Raw genomic sequence first — 10092 nt, 5'->3', positions numbered from 1 at the left:
TGCTTGGATTTTTTCCCCATAAAAATTACTCAAAAGGTGAAATCGATTATGAAAAAAACTGCAAACTAATCAATTTGTTTTAATTGAACGTGGGTTATATGATGCACTGCTACAGATTAAATTAGTAATCTGCATATGAAATAACATCTGATTAATGAACTCAACAGAAAATTAACCAGCAACCATTCAGTAACTCTTTCAAGTCTATCACCAAACATTTCATGGCTCAAGATTTTGAAATGTGGAAATTTTCTGCTTTGTTTTGTCTTAAATTACACTAAATTGAATAATTTGGGGATTTGGTGTATTTAAAATAGTTTTAAAAAATCTGAAAGAACTACAACAGCATTTATGCATCAGCATTAATGGTAGTGACAATATTACTTTCACTTGCAATTGTAACATTTTCAGTACATTAGTTTTACAGTGTGTAGTGTAACTCACTTCTGAAAAAAAAAAAAAAAAAAAAAAGATAGAATGTATCATCATTGTGATGTTTCCCATAAAATTGTTTGCAGACCTAATTTTAACTCTCTGGCTGAAAATCAAAGCTGTCTGCCCAATTATAAAGATTGACACACCAATCCTGTACTTCAAGTTCTCTTCAGCCATCACTAGGTCCTAAAACAAAGCGAGCAGCTCTAGAGAGGAAACAGACTGCAGAAAGAGAAATGCAAGTTAAAGAGCTGCCCATATAAAATATGTTTGCTGTTGGCAAACATTGTACAACTATAAACACAAAGGAGTGACAATGTACAAGAAAACCAGGTATCAAGTGAAAGTGCCTTTCTCTGTGAAGGATGTAGGTGGGGATTCACAGCTATGAAGACTTTCAATTTTTACACTTTCAGTTGTGATTAACTCCAAAGAGTAAATTACCACTGATACCTACAAAAAAAATCATTAAATGTTCGAGCAAAACAGAAGTTGAAAATAACCAGTCCCACAAGAGGATTAGACTAAAAGGAATTTCCTTTACACAAATTCCCCTAAACTCCCGCCCCCAGAGTTCAATAGGTCAAGCTGAGGAGGAAGAAAGCACGTTTCCAACTGATTATGAATATGAGATAAGTTTAAAAAAACAACAACAAAAGTTTAGCTGATCTTCAAAACATGACGGATGATTTTTTACATTTAACCTCACAAGAAAACCCATGAAAATATAAAATAATTATAATATTCTTTTTTATTTCTTTCTTTTAGTGCTTCTTTTACATACTTTGTTCAACTTTGTTGCATATCTCATTTTTTATTCTATTCTAATTTAAATATTTGAATATATTTTTTGTGTTAGTAGAGTGCAAGGGGCTATAACTGCATTTCATTGTACAATCCTGCATTGTATAATGCTTATAAAGCTGAACCTTGAACCTTCAAAAATTACACACATTCACATAGCTACATGTTGAAATGGAAAAATGTATCTTTGTGTGCACATGACATCAATTTATACAACGATTACTTAAAGACCATCTTTTTTTATTTTATTCTTTTTTTCATGTGGCTTACTTTTTAATATCTCACGTGTGTAGATGCTCACAATACTCTATAGCAAGATCAGTCTTAGCCAATTGCCATGAGAGACGAAAACGCAGATCCACCACACCACAGCATCACATGACACCTAGAGGGCGGCTGATCTGGTGTACTCATGCGCAAATGCTGAAATGCTGCAGGATGTGTTTAGTGCTGATGCACCATGCACGAGGTTACCGTCGGTCAGTGACTTCCTCTCTCTCATCCCCCGCTCTGCTGAGGCAGTGCTGTAAACTGACATCTTCTATTTGATCAAATATCAGGCTCCAATAATAAAACATGAGATATTTACACTGGTTATTATCACTATTTTTAGACACTGTATTATATATTAAATAAATAAAACAGTCAGTAAATAAACAGTCTATAGAGCTATTTTTGTCTTTGTCATCTACAAAGATAAAACTGTCCTGGTGTTGTGTGTTCAAGATGATTAAGTTCCTGATAAATAATATTTCTGACGGATTCCAAATTTAGACACATTTCACACTACATATACTCATGTGCTTTATGGAAATTTATATGTACTTACATAAGATGTCTGTATCTAGATGTTTTATAAATATTCAATTACCAATAATGATCTTTCTGATCAAGATAGCTGGTAGTGCAGTCAGTTGTAGTCTGCATGTTTATTAAGATTTCACACTTTAAAGACAGATAAATCCTTAAACAAATGTAGTTATAATATCTTATTCTGACTATTTAAAAAGTTAGAATTCATTTTTAGATTATTATATATAAGGATTATAGATTTGAGGCTCACTTAAAGAAATTCAGTTTTGTTATTCCTACAAGTTTTAAATAAAGTTAATATATATATAACAAAATAAAGGTATAAATAGAAATACAGAAGACAAACATAGTGCCTGCACAGTCAATTTTCAGAGGATGAGATTGTAAGCATCCAAAAAACTACAGAAGGATTTGATAGCATGATAACAGCTTAGACTCATGAGACACATTGTTAGTAAATATCAGCAAAAAACAAAAAAAAATGTAAGTAATATGTCATTTTAATGTTTAAGATATAAAGATAAAATCCATGTAAGTTACAGAGACAAGTGGACAGAACCTAGATGAGGGGCTGGCTGTGGATCTCACCCTTACACTAGACCTGCAGGTGGCGCTGCCACTGTGGCTTCTCTATTGGATGTGTCTTGGCTGAAGATGCTTCCCAGTTTAATAGAAATAAAATGAGGACAAAGTGACAATATACTATTGTTAGCTGTGTAGTTGTTGAAACGCCAAATGTTAATTTCCCATTTGAGGATTTGATGATTAACATTTCATTTAAGTGTCACGACTTTGTAACATGACAGAACTTTAATTCAACTTAAAGGTCTAGTGCGTGTAGGATTTAGTGGCATCTAGTGGTGAGATTGCAGGTTGTAACCAAATGAAAATTTTCTCACTGCAAAGCATGTAGGAGAACTACGGTGGCGTACGCAAAAACACTAAATGGCAGGTAGCCTCTGTGGAAGAGGACTTGCTCCCTAGATAAAAACGTCTCATTATATGGTAACGAAAACCCTTTTATTTTCAGGTAATTATACACTGATGTAAAAATAGCTTTATGAAGAGGCTATATTAAATTTTTTTCAAATATATCCCCCAAAATCCTACACACTGGACCTTTTAATTAACCATACACATTATTATTCATGAGAACTAACTTATCTATTGCCACATACAAATAACAACTTAACCTCAGCAGATAAACTCAATAACATGTAGCATGATGCTGAGGTGAAAAGTGACTAATTAAGATGACCTAAAATAAGCGACAAAAAGCAGTAATCAATCAAAGATGGCATGACTTACCACGAGAAGAGGCTCTTTAGTGTTGTCACTGACTGTTCCTGTATGTAAATGTGTCAGATTAGCTTGTGAGCTCGTCTCTTCACTGCAGAGAGTCAATGAGTTGCTGTTCTGTGGCACCTGTTTGAGACAACTGTCAGGTTTAAAGACTCAGACAGCACTCTCACTTGACATTCACCCTGCATTACATGAAGTGTAGGCCTACTGTATTTTGTAAAAACTAAAAACAAAGAAAGAAACACAAAAACATTTGGTTTGCAAAAGGAAATTTTATTTCTTTATGGGCTTAGTTAGTAACTCATAAACAAGAGAAATACAATTTGATTATATGGTCAGGGCCAGTGCTGTGATCAAGATTATGAAATTACTGAGTCATGATTCCAAGTCCAAGAAAAGTCTCTAAATGTTTCATATATTATCCTCCTAAAGGCAAAGATGACAACATTTCATCCTATATGAGGATTGTCCATTTAAAAGTGACAAAGCAAACAGCAATAATTTTACTTTGTTATCTCAGCTACCACACCATGTTATACAATGAAAACATTTATTGGACATGGTCTTAGTTGCTAAAAAGATAGTATTAATTAACAAACAAGATAAACGGTTTAATTTTAAAAAATTAATTTATAAAAAAATGATTTTTTGATTTTACCCTGAGAGAATATTTTATCTAACTATAAACAAGACTTGGATTGTGTACTTTTCTTCAACAGATGTGATGAGACTTAAGTTAATCGTTTTTAAAGGGCTGGTCCATTCATTATATTTTGCACAAATATGGGGACTAAGAGGCATATTTAAAAAATAAATAGATAAAATAGAAGTCAAAATTGAAGCAGCGGAGGCAGAGATGTCCTGTCTTTTAGTCTCTAGTAAAAGTCATATTTTGAAAAGCTGGTTCCTACAATTTCAATAATTGATCTAAATGACATCCTCTATCAAAGCCTCCACACCCAACTTTCTAAATTCCCGCATTTTATTAGGATGGAACTCTTCCCGGCTTCAGCATAGGCTCTTGATGAAGTCATTATGTTTTAAGTAAACTGACAAATGTTGAGAAATCAATTAAATGATGAAAGAAGCACAAACACTCATCTGGTTATCTGCCACGCTGTCACCATCTTGTGCCACAGTGTAGATATTTGCTGCCACCGTGTGCTGAAATCCTGAAGTGCAGTGGCTGTTTGTGCCTTATTACAAGAAGAAAAGAAAATTGTAAAATTATAATCAGATAAGTATAATAGGTTTGTTTTTTTAACCTTAAAAGAAACATCAAAATGATTATAAATACAGTAAAAATTTATACATATAAGAACAACTTATTCAAAAACTCGTTAAATTGAGAAGAGTAATGCAGGGAGCTGTTGAGTATTTCAGTAGAAATATCAGTATCAGTATAATTCACTCGATAGTAAGAATAGTTGTTTTCCATTTATAAGCAATAATAAAGCAATAATAAGCACATAATAAAATATATATGAAATATATTTTATATATATTAGTTTTCTTTAAATTGCTTTTATTCATTTGCTTATTCTCAAATTTTCATTTATTGTCTCTTATCTTTGTTTCCATTATTAGCTGCATGGTACTTATTCCAACCTTGTTATTGCACTTTGCATGTTCTGTTTTTATGTCTGCAAAGTACTTTGTTAACTTAGTTTTGACAAGGGCTATGTATTACTATTATTACTGTCGTCAACAACAACAATAATAATAATACTTTTTTAAAAATATTTCAGGTTTATTGAGTTTAATTAAAATGTTGTAATATAGCTGTAAGAGAATGATTTCATAACAATGACTTTAGTTAAAAATGCATGATGTCTTCTTAACTGAAAAAAATACCATCTGTAAAATAACTGAGGTCATTTTAATAGCTCTAAATAAGTACATTTACTCAAGTACTACATCTAAGTATGAATTTGAGGTATTTGTAAATTACTTGGGTATTTTATTTTTTAAAATTTAAAATATTTTTTAATATTAACTTATTAACATTTTTAATATTAAACTTTTTACTTCACTGCATTTATTATCTTAAAGCTTAGTTACTTCACAAATTAAGATTTCTACATAAATAAAACTATTAGAAGAGCTTATAAAATATGATGTTTTGTTACCAGTTAAATTACCGAAGAGTTTATACAAGTACAGCCCCCCCCCCCTTTTTTTTCTAAAAATAAGTTTGAGTTTTGGGGTGTTTTTTTCTGTTTTCCCCTCTATTTTTATTTTATTATTATTTTTTTTTTTAGAAATTTCGAATTTTCTTTCTTTTTAAATAATTTTGAATTTCTTGGGCGTATTTATTCTATTTTTTCTAATAATTTTGATTTTTTTGGTGTGTGTGTGTGTGCGCGCGCGTCTTTACTATTACTTTTACGTTTAATAATTTAAGTACAATATCCTGATTATATTTACTTACTTTTACCTAAGTATCATTTTTCAATGCAGGACTTTCACTTGTAACGGAGTATTTTAACAGGGTGGTACTAGTACTTTTACATTTGTGAAGGATCTGAATACTTGTTCCACCACTGATAATTTCTGTATTAACTAAATTAATGACGCACTTCCACCGGCTCCCTGGCTAAGACCGCCTCCTAGTGGTTACATTAAAATTTACAGCCTTATTGGACTGGGCGGGGCTCTTGTCCCTTTTTGGCCCCTCCTCTGTATAGTGAGGGCCATGACGTAGCCATTCGAGGGTAGCAACAGTTGCCTCGAGACCCCGTCGCGCCATAGTGACTGTAGCCGTGGAGACAGTTACTTACCAACGGGCGCAACACTCAGCAACAGCAGCAGCAGCATCTGGAAGTCACCGAGCGAGTGGGAGAGAGGGGAAAGAGAGCAGAGCCAGTGCACAACTTTTCTCAAGGCAAAGGTGACTATTATTTTTATAGAATTTAGATGCCGAATTCATGTAAATGTGTGTAAAAAATGCTCTGGGGTCGAGTGCGTTGCTGCCAGTCTTGGTTATTTTCCACAACATAACTTTCCCTTCTTTGTGGCATCCGCCACAAGTTGAAAGCGGCTTGTCACTCCCCATTTTACTGACGTTCACCTATTGCTGACAACAGCTTTTGCACCTGGAAAAATATCTCTGCTACTTATTTTGCTGCACTTTGCTTGAACGTTATGCAAGGTGGCAACGTTGCTGCAACTCAAACTTGATTCAGTATCACTTTACACTTGTTGCTACGCCGTGCAGTGTGTGTGTTTGTGTGTGTGGAGCTGTGAACGCACTTCCAACCCAGTCTCTGTAGGATGGATGGTGAGGCTACCAGTCGAGCTACAGCTAATGCTAACTCAGACAACCAGCAGCGATGAGTGCGAGTTCAGTTGTGAGTTCAACCGTTTGTCGCATTATTAACGGCAGCTCTGTCTTGTTTGTCACAACACGGACAAACTTCATTTTCAGTGTGTCTTTCTCGGTATTCAAGCAGGTGGAAGTATGGCTAGCTAGCATTAGCACGTTGGTACTGGTGCTCAAACTGTAACTACGTCCGCTGCGAGCAGGCTGAACTCAACGGGAAGATAACTTTCATTCCAGGCAGTTTGCCAGCCCCTTTCGGGCGATTGCCACTCATGTATTATATCAAAACTGGAATTAAAAATAATACGCAGTCGAGTACGGAAATATGAACTTCTACCGGCGACGTTACGTTAACACGTTACCAAACCTGGTGCTTCCATAGCTCTCGATCTCAGCAGAAATATTGCAAACTCGCCAGCTTAATTATTCTCAGTTAACCAAAATAAACAACGATTGCTGTCTGAATGGAACAAAGTTTGTACTTCACAAAGTTTTGGTGTTTTTAATATTTCAGAAATGTCTTGAATAACTGGATGTGTTACAGCTAGGTGGTGCTATGATGGTTCTTTTATACTGTTCTGTCTTGTTTCAACAGTCTTGGGAGAGAGATTTTGTATTTAAAGTGCTGTTTTCTATGTGTTTTTAAAACTAGGCATCAACTAAGACACCGCTGTCCTGTATATTAAGCTGAATGAATTATTGGCCCTGATTTATATCCTCTCACTCAGTTACTCACAGTAAATATAGCTCCATCTTTAATCTTTCCACTTTTATTGATGCTTTACCCACTGAATAAAACCATAGGCATATTGTTTGCTAATAGCCAAGTTGTAAGCTGTGGTTCTGCTTCATTGTTTTAGTGGCAGGTCTCATTAGGTTTGCTGTTTGACCTCTCTTCAGAGCTGAAGGCTCATATCAATCTGTGCTATGGCAATAATGAGAAACCAAGGAAATGTAGACCCCCTAATGATTTTAAATCCCTCTTTTCATTAGCTTTACAGTGTGGCTGTGGCTGGTTTCCATCACTTTGCATACCTTTTTTTCTCCTTCTGGCATTCTGTCCCGTTTTGTCCCCCTGAGGTACATTAATTCTTCTGGACTATCTTTTGGAGACAGCTGTCAGGTGGTTGGTCATTTGTAATGTTGTTTGCTATTGAAGCAAACAAGGAAGAATCTCTGAGTGCGAAAATTTCTGTAATTAAAACCTTCTCTGCTTACTAAATTGAGTCACAAACTGTCAAATATGTATTTACATAAAGTATTCACCTTGTGAAAGAAGAGTGCTGAATGATTAATATAAAGATATGTATAATTAATGCAATCCAATATCTATTTCGTTTTATGTGACAAGAAGTCAAAACGCAGCTTTGAGTATGGTTATATTAATCCCAATTAGTATATCTGCATGATATGTTTATAAATCTTCCTCCCTTTTGGCCAGAATATTTGAACAGAGAAATGAATGTGCATTAGCGAAAGACTGTTCGTTAGAAAGAAACTTCAATTTGATTGGTCAGACAACTCACCGCAGCTACAAAGAAAATAAAGAGATGACAACACTGAACCTCTGTTTAACCCCCACCATCCCCACCCCCCAATTTGAGCGTGACAATGTTATGTTTACATGGCAACTTGATATACAAATACACCCAAGTCATGGAAAGAAAGGAGCATGGAGTGGGCCAGGGGGTGAAATGTTATTCTTTTAAAAGTCAGTGTTTTTAATCAGGTTATTTTCATCTCTCCCTTTGTGGTGAGAGTGAACAGCTTTGGCTTACAGAGGCAGGTCAGAAAGAAATGGTGCTCAAAGAGGAGACTTAAACAACGTAAAAAGCAGCTGGTGGTTGGGCGGTGATTTATAAATTTGTTACTGGCTTGTACAGGATATTTTTAATGAGGATGTCACTCAGAAAGGAGAGTTAACATGATTTTTTCTTAGTTGAGGGGTACTTGTGATCTGTATCTGGACTTCCAGTTGCCTGCAAACTTATTGTGGTTGTGCTTTGGTCCATTTCAGCAGCGAATGCCACACTGGCCTGTGATTTACAAAAGTGTTACTTCTTTAGGCCTAACCTCCTCTTCTCTAGCTGTCTTTTAAGCGTTATGTGGGGTTGCTCGTACGATTGGGAGTAACAGTGTCCACCGTTACCCGAGTGCCATTTTGAGTGTTTAATGGACCCATTTGTGTAGTACAGTTCAGCTATCAATAGGACAGCTGCAGTGGTCTCTTGGGCAGCGGGTGACCTGACACAGCTTTTGGTCACATGTTCTGCATGTGTGTATGTGGTGTGTGAGCAGTGTGGATGTGCCTGTGTATGTGTGTTTGCTCATGCTGTATTTAGCTTATCTTGATGAGGCCTACTGTTGCCCCGGGGAGAAGTTTTCAATCCAATAGCCTGCTACAGATATAGACACGGACCCAGTCACTGCCATTAGTTCTGCTGTTGTTTACAGTTGAATATTTTCATATGTAGTTGCATTTACCTCCCGCTGTGCTAACTGAACTGCCTAGCTTTTGCTTTTTCCATTGTCTAATGCTAACACAAATTTAATGGGTTATCCCATCACTCCAGTCAAAGGCATGTCAGAAAATCACAGAGCAAAGCTGAAGAAGTGAGAGGAGAATGCCTTGTGGGGCTTGTTAAGTGGAAATTAATGTGCCATTTGTTCACAAGAAATGTTACAGTTTCATAATCTTCATAATTCATTTATTTGTGGAGGGCTTTCCATTTCAAGTGATCTGTTGTTACCGTTTTAGAAGAATCTGTTGAAAGGAAAATAGTTTGTGTCCTCCTGACTCTCACATCATGTCCTCCAGCTACAAAGATTTTGGAAATCATTGTAAGCTTACGCTGCTAGGATACACAGAAACAAATCTTGTCATATACCAAAAGAAATGCTGCCACTGATTGGCCTCAGTGCAGTGGCAACAAGTTGAAACTCGTTGCGAAATGAAATGTTTTTCAGTCTGTCTCTTCTGTCTGTCTGTGTGTCATCAGGAGCATTCTCCACATTCCACCTGTTTGTATCGTAGCTACACAACTGCTAATTAAATTTCCTGCCACAAACAGCAGACAAGGCAGTGACATTTGCATTACAATGGCTGACCCCCCTCCCTCACTCTTTCAGGCACGGATAGTGGCAGCCCCCCATCCTCTCTTCACTTTTCCTTTCTTTTGTAGAGTTTTATACTGGTTTGTTAGGAGATGTTTATTTGGTTTCAAAAAGAGCTTCTGTCAGTTTAAACTGGCTACAAAGTAATTACCAGAACCAAGACTAGGCCTTTAGTCGAGTGACATTTGATCAGATTTGCAAAGGAGTAGACCCAGACAGTATTTTTAGATTGAATAAGCTGGGGCTTGAGCATAGCTTTTCAGAAGCTGTTTAATTAGAAGATTTGGTGCAGAGAATGCCTT

The 10092-nt window shown here is 35.8% G+C and overlaps 1 protein-coding gene across 3 annotated transcripts in view; it reads left to right on the top strand.

The window, feature by feature from the left end:
* The first annotated feature begins 6070 nt into the window (after nt 1-6070).
* Nucleotides 6071-10092, top strand: part of rfx2 (regulatory factor X, 2 (influences HLA class II expression)) — a 30990-nt gene continuing 26968 nt past the window's right edge. For 2 of the 3 annotated variants that reach the window (XM_088077557.1, XM_042514897.2), the window contains exon 1: nt 6071-6244. The gene's annotated coding sequence lies outside the window, so the exon portion shown is untranslated. Of the gene's footprint in view, nt 6245-6559; nt 6705-10092 lie in introns of those variants that run through there. The other variant, XM_042514904.2, reaches the window with a different exon arrangement.

Source organism: Plectropomus leopardus, chromosome 5, assembly GCF_026936395.1.
Source record: "Plectropomus leopardus strain MGB_pleo_1.0 chromosome 5, ASM2693639v1, whole genome shotgun sequence".
Taxonomy (NCBI): Eukaryota; Metazoa; Chordata; class Actinopteri; order Perciformes; family Serranidae; genus Plectropomus; species Plectropomus leopardus.
The sequence above is the reverse complement of the archived record's forward strand: the minus strand, read 5'-3'. Positions and strand labels throughout refer to the sequence as shown.